The sequence below is a fragment of the Equus caballus genome, chromosome 10 (genome assembly GCF_041296265.1).
Source record: "Equus caballus isolate H_3958 breed thoroughbred chromosome 10, TB-T2T, whole genome shotgun sequence".
NCBI lineage: Eukaryota > Metazoa > Chordata > Mammalia > Perissodactyla > Equidae > Equus > Equus caballus.
Genome location: NC_091693.1, coordinates 43,623,341 through 43,639,505, shown reverse-complemented (window position 1 = coordinate 43,639,505; position 16,165 = coordinate 43,623,341). Strand labels below are relative to the sequence as shown.

The following is a 16,165-nucleotide window of genomic DNA, read 5'->3' as shown; positions in this document are numbered from 1 at the left end:
CATTTTAAAATTTATATGTGAAATTACGTTTAATATAAAGAGGGGACTTTATAAAATATTCATTTTAAAAAACAAACGTTGGCTTTAAAAAGGCTGAAAACACCCCGTACAGATATTTAAGATGTAGAATCTGTAAATCTTAGTGACTTATTCATAATGGAGGTGAGAATACAGACATTTATAATTCTAAAAATTGTAACATTATAGATAACTTTTATATTATAAGTGATGTCCAAGAGAAATTCGAATAAGTCTAGATTGAAGAGTCAAATTTGACTGTAAGGAAGCTGAAAAATACCTAAAGGGTAGAACAGTGAATTTATTCATTTAAAGAAGAACCTGGCTTATCTGGTTGAAATTATTGTCTTTTCAAAGGAAATTGTTATAAATATTTAAATTAGCCAAGTTATCTAATAGCTTTTTTGTAATGTAAATTAATTCAACTTTGAAGGTGACATTGAAGATTTTTCATTTCTCTGGTCCTTGCCCAAACTGGGTTCTAAATCAAAACTGAAATCCAGCCAAGAAATGGGAGCAGTTGCAGTTGTAGTCACTATCCAAATTCAATTAATTTCAATTAAATTTAATACAGTTCAATAAATGTTTATTAATGTGCTTTTTTGTGGTATTTACTTTGTCTTCCAAACAGACCCACCTCCAAAGCTAGAAATTTTCCTGAAAAAAATGTCTAATCCTCGCACAATGACAGGTGATCTATTGCATGTCCAGGGCAGAGGTTCAGCAGAAAGCTTGGATACATGACCCAGCCTTCTCTAATCTATTTTATAAGTCTTTTCCAGTGAGCTAAAGTACATAGGTCAATAAGTCGCCTGCTAGCACTGCTTGAAATATTCAAAGCCAACAAGTGAATATTTATCAAATTTAGTTTAGATGCCCATATAAAAGCCCAGGAAGAGAGGACTAAAAATATTGTTTATTTTGGAACAGAAATTTATCACATTACTTTGATGATGAAGTAAATTGGAAGTTAAAAAGTTTAACTAGGGAAGCAAAGTCAAGCTACTGTCAAGTCGTATGGTCTGAACAGTGCAGGTTATGGTAGCATAAAGGAGTAGGTGCGGAGTGCGTGCCGAAGGATGCCTATACTGAACCTGAATCAAAGCCTGCTGGAGGAATGTGTGACATCAGGAGGCACTTTAACCTAGGAAATAGTGGTGTGGTGACGTTTCAAAGGGATGATATTCAAAATAGTTTACAACCAGTATGGTGCAGACATTGACCAATCAGTGTTTAATAATCAGACAGGGCGCCACCTGTAAACAACCAGTAGGGCTTTGTTGGTGCAAGCTGCCTAAATACAAGGATATATATGATATATATGATATATATAGAGAGAGAGAGGTTTCTGATAATCTTGGCAACCACCCTCCACAGTATGGGCAATCACTCTAAAATTGTTCTATAGCTTCCAAGTTTTCCCATAAGGAATTGAAAGCTTCTTTAATATATTTATAATTAAATTATTATATATATTTAATAAGAAAATAACCAGTAGCTGTGAATAAACTAAGTTTATTCATTATTTGTTGAGTAAATATTTTTGGAGTGTATGATGAGTTCTTCTAGGTACCGTACTGAGACAAGGGCACTATTTTCATGGAAACTTATTGTTTTCACTAGTTTATTAAATCAATTAACTCAAGTGCAGAAATCTAGTTCTCTTTTTTGAGTTAAAGTATTTTCTTATTAAATATAGAAAACACATATTCAACAGCAGAGAATAGTGTAACAAGATCCTGTGTACTTCTACTCAGCTTTGCAAATCCTAATATTTGGGTTTTTTTTCAATTCTCTTTTCCGTATAATTAAAGTGTACAATTTGGTGAGTTTTGACCTTTGTATACACCCTTGAAACCATCATTACAATCAGGAAAATGAATATATTCATCACTCCCAAAAGTTTCCTCATGACCTTTCATAATCCCTCCATTCACATGACACCCCCAGTCTGACTCACCCCCAAGCAACCATTAACTTGATTTCTGCCACTATACATTAGTTCGAATTTTCTAGAACTTTAGATAAATGGAATCGTACAGTATGTGCTCTTTTTTATCTGACTTCTTTCACTCAACATAATTAATTTGAGATTTATCTGTGTTATGAGTGTCAGTAATTCATTCCCTTTTTATTTTCCTGTTTCCATAGTATGGATATAGGACATTTTGTTTATCCCTTTACCTGTTGATACACACTGGACTGTTTCCAGTTTGGGTCTATCTCATGTAGAGCTGTGTTAAACATTCATGTTCAAATCTTCATGTGGACATATACTTTCATTTCTCTTGAGTAAATATCAAGAGGTAGAATGGTTAAGTCATATGGTAGATTAATTTTTAACTTTTTCAGGAATTGCCAAAGTGCTTTCCAAAGTGGTTATACGACTTTCTATTACCACCAGCAGTGACGAGGGGTTCCAGTTGCTCCAGATCCTTCCAACACTTCATATGGTTCGACTTTTTAATTTTAAGTATTCTAAAAGGTGTGTAGGAGTATCTCATTTTGCTTTTCATTGGTCAATGATTTTGCGCTCCCTTTAATGTGCTTATTTGCCATGTTTGTATCTTTTTTCGTGAAGTGTCTGATCAATTCATTTGCCCATTGTGTTTGTTGGGCTGTTTGTTTTCTTACAACTGAGTTTTAAGAGTTCTTTATATATATATATACATATTCTAACTATCAAGAAATAGTAATAAATTAGAGTTATACACCTAAACAAATACTGTTGAAATTCTCTAAGGGAAAAGTTAAGCATCCTACAATCATCCAAGCAGAAAATTGGCACTTGTAAAGGAAGAAAAACCCAACTGATTTTAGAGCTTTTTTTTCTGCTTTATTAGATGCTAGAAGAATTTGAAGCAGTATGAATAGCCTTAGTTTTTAAAAATAATTTATTTTTCTAAATATGTAATGAATTTAAACAGTTGGAAATTCAAAAGTGACAGAAAAGTGTGCAGGAAGTCTCCTTCCACTTCTGTCCCTCAGTTAGACAGTCAACCTCTCCACAGGCAATCAACTTTTGTCAGGTTTTTGTGTATATCCTTCCAGGTATATCTTATGCACATGTATGCAAATTCATTTTCACATATAATTGAACAATGCACGTTTTTCTTTTTGTTTAGCTGAACCATAAGTCTCAGAGATTATTCCTTAATAGTATAATAAAGAACTCTCTTATGAGTAGATGGCATCCATAGCACAGTGTATTAGCTATCTATTGCTGTAGAGTGCACCACATCACAACTCAGTGGCTCAAAACAGCAATTCTTTGTAAGTATAGCTTACGTATCCGTATGTGGCTGAGGATTGGATTATCTGTGTTGGACTTGGTTGGCAAATCCTGCTAATCTGGGTTTACTTGTGTTTCTGCGAATTGAATGGTGGGCTCTATTCTAGGTTGGGCTGGACTGAAACACCTTATTTGAAGACATTTCTGCTATTACCTTCCTCCCAAGACCAGTGGAATAGCCTAAGCATGTGCTTCTCATGACAACAGTAGAAACACAGGAATGAACAAGAAAAAAATACAGACCAATACCTCATGTGAATATAGATGCAAAGATCCTTTAAAAAATACTAGCAAATCAAACTCAGCAAAATATAAAGAGTGTTATATACCATGACCAAGTGAGATTTACACCCAGGAATGCAAGGTTAGTTTAACATCTGAAAGACAATTAATGTAATAAACCATATCAATAGAATAAAGAAAAAATGACCAGCTTAACTGATGCAGAAAAAACATTTAACAAAATTCAACACCCCTTCATGATGAAAACACTATACTCCCTAGGAATATAAGGGAACTTCCTCAAACTGATGAAAGGCATCTACAAAAAACCCGTAGCTCACATCACATTAAATGATAAAAGACTGAATGGTTTCCCCCTAAAGATAGAACCAGTACAAGGATATCTTCTTTCACTTCTATTTAATATTGTACTGGATGTTCTAGCCACAGCTATTACGCAAGAAAATAAAAGCAATCTAGATGAGGAAGGAAAAAGTAAAAGTACCTCTATTCTCTGATGACATGATCTTTTTTATATAGAAAATCCTAAGAAATCCACCAAAAAAAACTAGTAGTGCTAATAGAAAAGTTCAACAAGGCTGCAGGATAGAACAATCAATTTTATATACATATACTAGCAATGAACTATCTGAAAAATGAAATTAAGAAAATAATTTCGTTTAAAATACCATCAAAATGAATAAAATACTTAGAAATAAATTTAGCAAAAGAAGTGTAAGAATTATATACTGAAAACTACAAGGTGACATCAAAGATGGTGGGATAGGAGTTCTCTACCATCATCCCCCTAGAGAACATCAGTTTTGGCAGTCACACATGGACAAGAGTACTTTTGTGGGAGTTTGGGCATTCAGCAGAGACGTTCCAACAAACAGCTAGAACAAAAACATCCAAGAATAGATGCACCGAAGTGGGTAAGAGGAACAGTTTCGCTTTGCCCACATCAACCCTCCCCCAAGGTGGCACGACTCATTGCCAGGATAGATCCACTTGGCCAGAGATTTTGCCCATGGGGGAAAGGGAGAGCATGTGAGTGAATGTTCAGCTTCCCTAGTGGTGCAGGAAGAGCCTGAAGAGGCCCACTTGTTTCTTTCTTGCCTCACCCAAAGTGCTGAGGTGATCTATAAGGCTGTGGGTTTGGGAGTGGCTAGGAGCATAGCAACCAGGGTTCAAAACTCATCAAAGGGATGATACTAACTGCTTCATGGTTCTTCCTCCTGACTGACTTGTGAATTCCATCAGGAAGCTTGCCCACAAGCCACTGGGGATGCCTTGCCTCTGGGCCCTCACAACTGGCCCAGTAAAGCTGTCCTTCAGAAATGAAGGAAAGTTGAAAATTTTCCCAGACAAACTAAAGTTCAGAGTTCATTGCCACTAGACCAGCCTTACAAAAAAATCCTAAAGACATGTCTTCAAGCTGAAATGTAAGGTCACTAATTAGCAACATGGAAACATATGAAAATATAAAACTCACTGGTAAAGATAAATATACAATCAAATTCAGAATACTCTAATACTGTACTGGTGGTGTGTAAATTGCTTAATTCTAGTATAAAAGTTAAAAGACAAAGTTTTAGGGGCTGGCCCCGTGGCCGAGCGGTTAAGTTTGCGCGCTCCGCTGCAGGCGGCCCAGTGTTTTGTTCGTTCGAATCCTGGGCGCGGACATGACACTGCTCATCAAACCACGCTGAGGCGGCGTCCCACATGCCACAACTAGAAGGACCCACAACAAAGAATATACAACTGTGTACCTGGGGGCTTTGGGGAGAAAAAGGAAAAAATAAAATCTTTAAAAAAAAAAAAAAGACAAAGTTTTAAAAATTAGTATAGCTACAATAATTTGCTAATGGACACAGTATAAAAAGATGTAAATTGTGACATCGAAAACATAAAATGGGAGGAGGAAATAAAGGGTATAGTTTTTCTAAGTGATTGAAGTTAAGTTGTTATCAGCTTAAAAGAGACTGTTATAACTGCAATATGTTTTATGTAAGTTTCATGGGAACTACAAAGCAAAAATCTATAGTAGAATCAGAAAAAATGAAAAGAAAGGAATCGGAGCTGGCCCGGTGGCGCAGTGGTTAAGTTAGCACTTTCCACTTCTCCGTGGCCTGGGGTTCACCAGTTCGGATCCCGGGTGCAGACATGGCACTGCTTGGCACGCCATGCTGTGGTAGGCATCCCACATATAAAAAAGTAGAGGAAGATGGGCACAATGTTAGCTCAGGGCTAATCTTCCTCAAAAAAAACAAAAAAGAAAAGAAAAGAAAGGAATCAAAGCATACCGCTACAGAAAATCATCAAATCTCAAAGAAAGCAAGCAAGAGAGGAAGAAAAGAACAAGGGAATTACAAAACATCCAAAAAAATATTAACAAGATGGGAATAGTAAATTCCTCCTTGTCAATAATGACTTTAAGTGTAAATGGATTAAATTTTCCAATCAAAAGACATAGAGTGGCTGAATGCGTTAAGGAAAAAAAAAAAGATCCAACTATATAATGCCTACAAAAGACTCACTTCACCTTTAAGGACACACATGGGGTGAAAGTAAAGAGATGGAAAAAGACATCATGCAAATGGGAACCAAAAGAGAGCAGGGGTAGCTATACTTGCACTAGAAAAAATAGACTTTAAATAAAAAACTCTAATTAGAGATGAAAGTTATTATATAATGATAAAAGGGTCAATTCGTGAATAGGATATAACAATTGCAAATATATATGCACCCTTATTGGATCACCTAACTATATTAAGCAAATTTTAATAGATCTGAGGGCAGATTTAGACAGCAATGAAATAATGGTTGGGGACTTTAATACCCTACAATGCATTAATCATCCAGACAGAAAATCAATAAGGAAATATAGGACTTGAACTACACTTTCAACCAAATGGACCTAACAGACATATACAGAACATTCCATCCAACAGCAACAGAATATACGCTTTCTTCTCAAGCACACATGGAAATTTTCTGAGACAGGTCATATATTAGGCCACAATACATCTTAACAAATTTAAGAAGACTGAAATCATACCAAGCATTTTTTCTAACTACAATGGCATGAAACTAGAGATCAATAACAGGAAGAAGGCTGGAAGTTTTACAAATAGCTGAAAGTTAAACAATGTACTCCTAAACAACCAATAGGTCAAAGGAGAAATCAAAAGGGAAAACAAAAAATATCTTGATATTACAAAAATGGAAATACAACCTACCAAACTGCAGCAAAAGCAATTCTTTTTTTTTTTTCAGTGCTATTTTTATTTAATAATCCAGAATATAGCAACCTAAAGACCTTGGCTATGATTACACCAGGATGTTTTTATAGAATTACTGCAGAAAAACATAACTGGCAGCTGGCATCCTCTGGCTCACTGTGCTAAGTGAGCAGCTTCAGCACCAACTTTTTGGAGAGACTTAAGGCTTGGGAGGGTAGCAGAGGTATTTCTTGCCAGATAGGAGCTCTTTGGTGACGACTCCTTTAGGGGAAAGTTTGGAAGGGATGATTGGAAGGACCACCATGCTATCTCCATTCTTCCAATCAACCAGGGTGTCAAACCACTTTTTGGCTGTCAGCTGGAGAGAAATAGCTACTCCAAGAATCTCATCAAAGCATCTGCCAGTGGCGGCTGTGTAGAGGATAGATAACTTCAGTTTCTTATTAGGACCAAAAATAAACACCACACATGCTGTCACAGGCATGCCCTGTTCCTTTTCTCTACTGGATTCATCATACCTACACAATGGCCAGGTCCTAATCCTTTTCATCAATGATGGGAAAAAGTAACATTTCTGTGGGCTTCTTACCACTGTAAACATTGATATCCTGCTTCAGGCAAGACTGTGTATTGAAAGGGAAATCATCCCAACATTCCTCTTGGCAAATTTTGGTGCCAGCTTTGTGGCTTTGCCAAGCTCTATGGTACATACTGGAATAAAGTCCCAAGGGTGGGAGAAGAGAATGCTCCATGTGTCTCCCAGATAGTTGTGGAAATGGATGGGGCCAATGGTAGTATTGGCCTCAAAGTTGGAAGCCTCGTCCCCAACAAGGAGACCTCTTGACATAGCAGAAATGGTGACATGGGAAGATAAGAAGGCACAGCAACAGCAGCCAACAGCCAGCTGGCTCTGGAGATGGAGGTCAAAAGCAGTTCTAGGAGGATAGAAATGAATGCCTACATTAATAAAAAAGAAATATTCATATAAGCAAGCTAAATTTACACCTCAAGGAACTAGAAAAAGAAAAACAAACTAATCCCGAAGTTAGAAAAAGCAAGGAAATAATAAAGACTAGAGCAGAAGTAAATGAACTAGAGACTAGAAAAACAATAGTAAAGGTCAACAAAACTAAGAGTTGGGTTTTTGAAAAAATAAACAAGATTGACAAACCTTTAGCTAGCCTAGCTATGAAAAAAAGAAAGACTCAAGAAAAGATAAAATCAGAAATGAAAGAGACATTACAAATGACATCACAGAAATACAAAGATCATAATAGACTACTATGAATAATTATATGCCAACAACTTGGATAACCTAGAAGAAATGGATAATTTCCTAGAAGCATACAAGCTACCAAGACAGAATCATGAAGAAATAGAAAGTCTGAATAACTAATAAGGAGATTGAATTAGTAATCAAAAATCTCCCAACACAAAAAAAGCCAGGACCAGATGGCTTCACTAGAGAATTCTATCAAATATTTAAAGAAGAATTAATGCCAATACTTCTCAAACTCTTCCAAAAAATTAAAGAACAAGGAACACTTTCTCATTTTACAGGGCCAGCGTCACACTGATACCAAAGCCAGACAAGAACACTACCGGGAAAGAAAATTACAGACCAATATCCATGATGAACATAAATGAAGACTACTAACAAACTGAATTTAACAACACATTAACAGGATCATGCATGATGATCAAGTTGGATTTATCCATGGGATGCTAGGATGGTTCAACACACACAAACCAATAAATGTAGTATGATACATTAATGAGGATAAAAATTGTGTGATCATCTCAATAGATGCATAAAAAGCACTTGACAAAATTCAACACGTTTTCATGATAAAAACTCTCAACATATTATGTAAAGAAGGTACCTCAACATAATAAAGGCTACATATGACAAGCCTACAGCTAACATCATCTCAATAATGAAAAGCTAAAGGCTTTTCCTCTAACATCAGTAACAAGACAGTGCCTATTCTTTAATCACTGTATTCTGTTCACCATATTACTAGAAGTCCTAGTTAGGGCAATTTAGCAAAAAAAGGAAAGGCATCAAATCAGAAAGGAAGAAGTAAAAATGTCTCTATTTGTAGATGATGTGGTCTTACATAGAGAAAACCCTAAAGATTCCACCAAAAAAAATGTTAGAACTGATAACCAAATTCAGTAAAGTTTCAGGATACAAAATTGACGTATGAGAATCAATTGTGTCTCTATACACCAACAATAAGTTATCCCAAAAAAGATATCAACAAAACAATCCCATTTACAATAGCATCAAAAATTATACTTAAGAACAAATTTAACCAAGGAAATGAAAGGCTGTACATTGAAAACTATAAACAATGAAGAAAGAAATTGAGGAAGACACAAATAAATGGAAAGATATCCCATTTTCATGGACTGGAAGAATTAATATTTTCATGTCATCCATACCCAAAACTATTGACAGATTCAATGCAATCCCTGTCAAAATACCATTGACATTTTTCACAAAAATAGAAAAAACAATGCTAAAATTCATAAGGAACCAAAAGGGTCCTAAATAGCCAAATCAACCTCGAGAAAGAAGAACAAAACTGGAGGCATGACACTTCCTTACTTCACATTATACTACAACCTGTAGTAGTCAAAACAGTATCATATTGCCATAAAAAACAGACACGTGGACCAATGGAACCGAATAGAGAGCCCAGAAATAAACCCATACATATACGATCAACTAAACTTTGACAAGCGTACCAACAACACACAATGGGGAAAGGATAGCCTCTTCCATAAGTGGTATTAGGAAAACTGGTGTTAGGATATTCACAATGGACCACAGAAAAGAGGGGGAAGTCTGATTCTTTTCAAACACATTTTAGGTGCATGGATTAATACATGCTGAACACCAACTTTGAGAAACTACAAAGACCTTTACCTTCTTTTATATTTTTCCAAATATTGATCATTCTTCATTTCCTACATTTAGCGAAAGTATGGGATGAGTAGAAGTCTGCAAGCCAAGTGATCTTACAAGGTTAAGATAAAATGAAAAATAAACCCCTGAGTGTTGGAACATCGTTGAAGAGTGCACAAGAGGCATTAATAGTGTTGGCGTCTAGAATTCAGGGAATGCTATGATCTGAAGATCCTTAGGGAGCTATAATTGTGTTTGATGTGCCCTAGTAAAATTGTGAGAAAGGCAAATTTAGGCAATAATAAAAGCTAAGATTTGTTGAGTACTTTCTATGTATCAGGCACGTTCTAACTAGTTTTACTTTATTTAATGTTCACAATCCCATCCTGAAGGAAGTACTATCATTATTATTGTTTTACAGGTGAGAGAAATAAGGCACAGAAAGGTAAATTGTCTAACATCACACAGGTAGTAATGGTGGAGTACTCACATACCTGCAGACTGATACAAGAGGTCATGCATTTAATCTCTATACAAAGAGTCATCTAATCATGGCGGGCTTGAGTTCATTCAAAAATAAACTGGAACTCAGAAATAAATCTTCACGTATATAGTCAATTGATCTTTGTTGAGGGTATCAAGAGTACACAATAGGGGAAAGACAGTCTCTCCAACAAATGATGTTGGGAAAACTGGATATCTACGTGGAAATGAATGAATGTAATGAATGAATTCCACCACTCACAAAAATTAATTCAAAATGAATTAAAGACTTAAATGTAAGACTGGAAACCATAAAACTCCTAGAAGAAAACAGGGAAAAAGCTCCTTGACATTAGTCTTGGCAATGATTTTTTGAAGATGACACCAAAAGCATAGGGAACAAAACCAAAAATGAACAAGTGGAACTACATCAAACAAAAGCTTTTGCAAAGAAAAGGAAATAACCAACAAAATGAAAGGGGAACCTATGGAATGGGAGAAAATATTTGCAAACAGTATATTGGATGAGGGGTTAATATTCAAAATATATAAGGAACTCATACAACACAATAGCAAAAAAACAAATAATTTGATTAAACAATTGGCAAAGGACCTCAATAGACATTTTACCAAAGAAGACGTACAAATGGGCAATGTTTAGATAAAAAAGGTGCTCAACATCACTAATCATCAGAGAAATATAAATCAAAGCCACAATGAGATATCACCTCACACCTGTGAGGATAGTTTTTATCAAAAAAAACCAAGAGATAACAAGGCTGGTGAGGATGTGGAGGAAAGGGACCCCTAATACGCTGCTGTTGGAAATATAAACTCCTGGTGGAAAAACTATAGAAAACTGGAGATTCCTCAGAAAATTAAGAATAGAACTACCATATGATCCAGCAATTCCATTTCTGGGTATTTATCCAAAGAACACAAAATAAAAAATTTGAAGAGACATATGCACCGCTATGTTCATTGCAGCATTATTTACAATAGCCAAGATATGGTAACAACCTAAGTGTCCACCAATAGATGAATGGATAAAGAAGATGTGGTAAATATATATAAAGGAATATTACTCAGCTATAAAAACGAAGCAAATCCTGCCATTTATGGCAACATAGGTGAACTTGGAGGGCATTATGCTAAGTGAACTAAGTCAGACAGAGAAAGACAAATACTATGTGGTATCACTTACACGTGGAATCCAAAAAAAAGTTAAACTCAGACACGGGAATAGAATGGTGATTGCCAGGGGCTGAGGGTGAGGGAAATGGGGAGATGTTGATCCTAGGGCACAAGCTTTCTGTTATAAGATGAATAAGTTGTGAGGATCGAATGTACAGCATGGTGACTATAGTTCCTAATACCATAGTATATACTTGAAATTTGCTAAGTGAGTAGAGTTTGCATATTATCGCCACGACAAAAAAAGTCACTGTGATGTGATGGAGGTGGCAGTGATTTCACAGTGTGTGCGTGTGTCGAGTCATCGTGTTGTACGCATTGAATACGTACAGTTTTATTTCTCAATTATACTTCATATAAAGGCGTTGGGGAGGCAGTACAGAACATTGCTGAAAGGAGTTAAGAAGACCTAACTAGATGGATAGACATCCCTTGTTCATGGATTGCAGGACTTAACATTAAGACAGCAATATTCCACAAATTGATCTAGAGTCAAGACAATCCCTATTAAACTCTCAGTTGAGATTTTTACAGAAATTGACAATCTGATCCTAAAATTTGTAAAGAAAGGCGAGGAATGTGGAATAGTCAAAAGGATCTTGGAAAAGAAGAACAAAGTTGGAGGACTCCCGCACTTGCTGTCTCCAAAACATATTACTCAGCTGCAGTAATCGAGAGAATGTGGTGGTGGTGGAAGGATAGACTTAGAGATCAATGGAATGGAACTGAGAGTTTGGATATAAACCCTCACCTTTATGTTCGGTTGGTTTTGGAAAAGAGTGCCAAGACCATTCAATAGGAAAGAATTGTCTTTCCACAAATGGTACTGGGACAACTGGATATCCACATACAAAAGAAATTAAGTTGGACTCCTTCCTTACGCACATACAAAAAATTTAACTTCAAATAGATCATAGACATAAATGTAGATCTAAAACTGCAAAACTCTTAGAAAAAACAAAGGAGTAAATCTTCATGATCTTGGGTTAGGAAAAGCCCTTTTAGAAATGGCACCAAAAGCACAAACAATAGCAAAAAGTGTATCAATTGAATTTCATGAAAACTAAAAACTTTTATCCTTCAAAGGACACCATCAAGAAAGTGAAAAGGCAACCCACTGAATGGGAGAAAACACTTATAAATCATATACCTGATAACCAATTTGTATCTAGAATATCTGAGAAACTTTTATAACTCAATAATAAAAAGAATCAATTTTAAAAGTGGGCAAAGGATCTGAATAGACATTTCTCCAAAGAAGATATACAAATATCAATAAGCCCATGAAAAGATGCTCAATATCATTACCTATTAGGAAAATGCAATCAAAATCGCAATGAGATAACGCTTCACCTCCACTGGGGTGGCTATCATCAAAAAGACAAGTAATAACAAGTGTCGGTGAGGAGGTGGAGAAATTGGAGTTCTCATACATTGCTGATGAGAATGTTAAATGGTGCAGCTGCTTAGGAAAACAGTTTGGTAACCCCTCAAAGTGTTAAACATAAGGTCATGATATGACTCATTAATTGCACCCCTAGGTATTTATCCAAGAAAAGTGAAAATATATTCACTCAAAACTTGTAAATAAGTGTTCATAGCAGCATTCTTCATACTAGACAAAAGTGTTTCCATGTTTTAGATAGTGTTTGGACATTGTTCCCCAGTATCCATCAACTGATGAGTGGATAAAAAAATATGATATATTTATACAGTGGTATATTATTTGGAAATAAAAGGAATTAAGTACTAATACTTGCTATAACATGAGTGAATCTTGAAAACATTATGCTCTGTGAAAAAAGACAGTCGAAAAGGGCCACATATTGTATGATTCCATTTATATGAAAAATCAAGAATGGGAAGACCTATAGAAACCGAAAGTAGGTTAGTGGTTACCTAGGGCTGGAATAAGTAGTGGAGGAAACGAGAAGTGTTTGCTAATGGATACAGATTTCTTTTGAGGCTGATGAAAATGTTCTAAAACTGATTATGGTGATGGCTACATAACTGTGAATATACTAAAAAACCATTAATTGTATATTTTAAATGGATGAGTTATATGGTATGTGCATTATGTCTCAAGAAAACTTAAAAATAATAAAAATTTTTGAATTAAAAACATTATTGTAAAAGTAAGTTAAACATATTAACATAATTTATTAAGCATAATAATGACCATAATTAAGAGAATCCTGGGAGAGCTGTTTGGAAGTGTTGAACTTTGTCTGACAGATTAAAGTACTTGATATAAATATGGGCTGATATGGGACAGAAGACATTTCGTACAGAGACTGGAAATGCACGTATAAAACCCAGTACTTCCAGTCCCTCCTTTTTCTAACTCATCTTCCATACTGTCACTCGAGAGATCTTTCTAAAGACAAAATTCTGAGCAGTTCACTCTCTGCTCAGAGCCCTAATGGTGCCTCCATCGCCTCAGAATAAGATCCAGACCCATTAGTGGTGCATTCATAGCCTCTCCCACCACTTGCCTCAAACCCCTCCTTGCATCCCGTGCTCCTACAATACCAAAGTTCGTGGTGCCCTAAACATATCGTTTTCTTTCTTCCTGTCTCCCTCCATCCCTCCCCCCTTTCCTTATTTCTCTCTCTCACTCTTTTTAACTTTCTTTTTGCTTTCTTCTGAACACTCAACGCTCTGCTCAGAGAACTTTACACACACATAGTTTCTTCGTCTACCTGGTAAACTCAGATTCATTCTCTAGTAGTCAGTTTACCATCACCCTTTCTTTGGAACATTTTGGCCTCAGACAGCATGTGCTGCTCCATCCTCTACGCTACCCATGACAATCATGAGATGCACACTTATGTTACTGAACTTACCTCATGTATGATAATTATTTGTTTGCTTGGTTGATTTCTACAGCAGACTATAGTCCTTTCTTCCCTGTGTCCTCAGAGCCAAGGAAAGCACCTACTGAAGGACTACATGGATAGATGGATGGATAAATCACAAACTAATTACAAAGTCTCAATCATCTACTTTAGACTTAGTACAATTTGAAATATCTAAATCCTCAATCTGATGCCTTCCTAGCTAATAGAATTTTAGGATAACTTTTGAACTTTTCAGAAAAAAAGTTTAGAAATTATATTACAGCACTCTTAATGGAAACTGATCTTTCCCTTTCTCTCCTAAAGAAACAAAAAAGTCACTCTGTGTGAAGACAAAAGAGTTAGAAAAATAATAAAACACTTTTCATGACGTAGATTCAAGATTAGGATATTCACTGCATCAGACAATGGAATTTAGCTTGCTACTTCAGCAACGTGGTGTTATGAGAAATTTTGAAATTGAAACAAAGCTTAACAGAACTCTCATAAAGAAAATATATGTATAAATACTAATTTAGAGGTTGTGACTGAAATACGTTTTTAAAGAGTTGTCTAATATATATTCTATATGACCAATGTAACAGATTTTACAGTAAGCAATTCATTACAATTTCTTTTGGTCTTTGGGCAAAATGAAAAAATGTATTACCTAATATGAAAAGTACAGAGTTCCTAGTTATTCAAGCATGAAATATTATTTACTATAATTCTCAAATCTTTGCTGAATTTGATTTTCTCCTAAAATATGAGTTATAAATTTTTTCACGTGTATGATCTCATTATAAATTGATTTCTGGTTAAGAAAAAAAGGCACCCAACACATAAGTTTCCCTTTTATGATAAAATCTTTATTAAGAAAGTATTTTCATGCTCAAGAAAATTGCAACAATATATTGTCAATACAAATATTGCACAATTTTTGTTTTCAGTGTTTGCTTTTGTACTCCTAAAATTTCACAGCTTAAAAACAGACCACAAGATATTAGATTTTTTAACAATTAAGAATTAGAGAAGTATTCCACTTTGTCTCTTGAGGGCGCATTTAGAGCCCAGTGTAGTCATCACTGAATCAAAGGCCCATCTCAGATCTGGTTGTCTTTTCTGAGCCCAAGTCTGCTTATTACTAAACTTTAACTAGTGGGCTTGCAAGTGGACCATGTTTAAAAAAATTTCCAGGGCATGGAATTTGGACTAGGCTTAGCTGTTATCACAAGAAATGTTAAATTGCTTGGCACAGAAATACTTTTCCTATCTTAGAAAATTTTCGTAGCCCTTGGTATTTTTCTTATGGATCTTATGTCTTTCCACCTTACTTTATGGTTACTTATATGCCATACTCACTCCTTGTACTGTACTATATGGAAGGGACTGTGGTTTACCCGTCTTTTTATAACCCATAACACTTCTTACAGGGGTTTAGCATATAGCAGTTACCTAATCAATGTCATTTGAATGTCAAATTGTTTAATTAATTTGTCTTAACTTCTAGTGTAGAATTGCGATGATGCCAAAGATATGTTTAAAGAAAATTTTGGCTTCACCATGATTATAACTACCAATGGTACAGTAATTAAACTTACTCTATAGTTCAACTTATATGCAGATATTGTTTTATCTCTCCCTCTAGTTCATTTGCTTGATTAGGCAGCTGCTCACTGAAATATTTCCTGTAAGAGGGCTCCTTGATGTTTCAGCAGCCTCTAGAGTATTCTGACACTTGTCCTTGGAGAATATGCAGGTGTGCTGCTGGCAGAAACCCACAATTTTGCTTGGAAGCATAAAGGTTGCCAGGGACCTTGCAATACCTGGTGTGTCTTCCTGGGACTGAAGCATCCTTTGTCAGAACATACATCTCAGCAGCCTGAGGAAACTGGCACTTGGGTAATCCACTCTAGGGAGCTGTGCTGATCATAAATCAGAGATTCAGGCTCACAAGGGA

General features: G+C 35.6%; 1 pseudogene; it reads right to left on the bottom strand.

Moving 5' to 3' along the window:
* Positions 1-6,976: 6,976 nt before the first annotated feature.
* Positions 6,977-7,624, bottom strand: LOC100069883 (peroxiredoxin-6 pseudogene; annotated as a pseudogene).
* Positions 7,625-16,165: the final 8,541 nt, after the last annotated feature.